This window comes from Danio aesculapii, chromosome 22 (assembly GCF_903798145.1).
Source record: "Danio aesculapii chromosome 22, fDanAes4.1, whole genome shotgun sequence".
Taxonomy (NCBI): Eukaryota; Metazoa; Chordata; class Actinopteri; order Cypriniformes; family Danionidae; genus Danio; species Danio aesculapii.
This window is the reverse complement of record NC_079456.1, coordinates 33,036,773-33,038,891: the sequence shown is the minus strand read 5'-3', so window position 1 is coordinate 33,038,891 and position 2,119 is coordinate 33,036,773.

Below are 2,119 nucleotides of genomic sequence, written 5' to 3'. Positions count from 1 at the left end.
TAGTGCTTAAAGTGTTACTAAAATGCAGTATATGAACTCAACAGAAAATTAGGCTAACAACTTTAAAAAGGGTCCACTTTTTGAGAAAAACAGAACTACCGCCTTCACCAGGCTGGCTATAGGCCTAATATTTTAGTAATTGTGTCTAACGTTAGTTATCCGGGCTGTTGTCCGTGTTATTGGAACGTATATTAGGTGGCATCTAGTGGCTGTTCCCCAAATAGCAACAGTGTTGCCTCGGTGATTCTATACTATTTGATACAAATAAATTATAATATCTAATTTGACATCAAAATGAATCATTCAACAAAACAAAAAGGTAATCAGAGGGCCAATGAACACACGAAAATTAAAAATCAGTCGACAAATAGCATAGACAGACAGATACCTCGTGGCCTCAAAGCCGGAAGGTCAAGGGTCAACAGCACGCAATCGCTCTCAAACGTAAGTTAACGACAATACGCTCAGTTAACACTAAATATAAACTAAACATGGACAATGTACCTGAAGACAACTAAATTAAATGCTAGCGAAAGCAGAAACACCGAAAAACTCGAGTAAAACTCGTGTAAAGCCTCATAACTGCAGATAAACGCGAGTAAACGGATAAATAAACACTCCCAGACATTTAAATAAAGCTAGACTTCGGAGTGAGTCAATAAAATGAGCAAAACTGCTGTTTAACTACATAGTTTATAAACACTGAACATTCAATAAGAGCAGAAATCGCGACGAAAACCATTAACAAACCGACATAACTGAAACCTCGTGTCGTTTATTCGTGACAAGCTTAATAACTCACACAACAACAACATCTGAGGGAAAGGCTTAATCAAAAGGATGGATGAGAGGATAAAAGCGTTTTTCTTACCTTAATTCGGTTTATAAATTAACGGCGTATGCTGATGCGCGCGCTCTCACGTTAAGGGGGGCGATGGCGGGAAAAAGCGCGTCTAAATAAACTGGCATGTGGATGAGCCAATCAGAGAGCTCCGTGACGGCGCGCTCGCTCGCCATTGAACAATGAGAGGCTGCTGAAGCACGCGGGAGCGGGACCTTTCTGGACCGGCAGGTGATGCGGATCAAGGTGTGATGAGCGCATGCGCACTGGTTCACTCGCTCAACTCGGACTGCGCGTTGTTCGTTGGAAGGGATACAGCCGTGGCCCTAATCTTAACCATCACAGTAATGTCAAAACTAATTTTATTGCGTTAACATTATTTATTAAATTACCCATAAAAATTGTATTTTTATTAAGGTTTACTCCACCCTAACAATCACAGAAATGTAAAAACAGTAATTATACCGATTATTTGTCATATTATTTATTAAATTACCCGTTAACTTATATTTTATTAACATCTACCTCTAACTGAACCATCACAGTAATGTAAAAACATTAATTATTCTAAGTATTATTCATGTTATTTATTAAATTATCCATCAATTGCATTATATTACAGAGTATTATTTGTGTTATTTATTAAACTAATCATTAAATTGTATTTTATTCACACGTACCCCTACCCTAAGCCCAACCCTCACAGTAATATAAAAATAATAATTGTTGTACAGTGTCACAAAAATGATACTAAATTGACAGTAGTATCCGGAGCTGTATCCCTTCTAGTATTTGCCTGGTTCGCTATTTGAGGGCGGTTCCTAGACGGGATACAGATGCGGCCTAAAGTTTACGATAGTTATTTTTTATATTATTTATTAAATTATCCATCAATTGTATTTTATTAATGTCTACCCCTAAAGCCAACCCTCACAATAATGTACATATATTAATTATTCTTTTACAGTGTCACAAACAATGACTGTAAAAAAGGTCTGAAAATTACGGCATATTGACGGACGAATCCGGAGCTGTATCCCTTCTAGTCTTCGCCTTGTTTATTATTTATGGGCAGTTGCTACTGGGGATACAGTTAACGGCCGAAAGTTAGCGAGAATTATTATTTATATTATTTATTAAATTATCCATGAATTGTATTTTATTACCGTCTACCCCAACCCTAAACCGTCACAGTAATGTAAAAAAACAGTAATTATAGCGAGTATTATTTATATTATTTATTGAATCGCCCATTAAATGGTCTTTTATTGATATTTA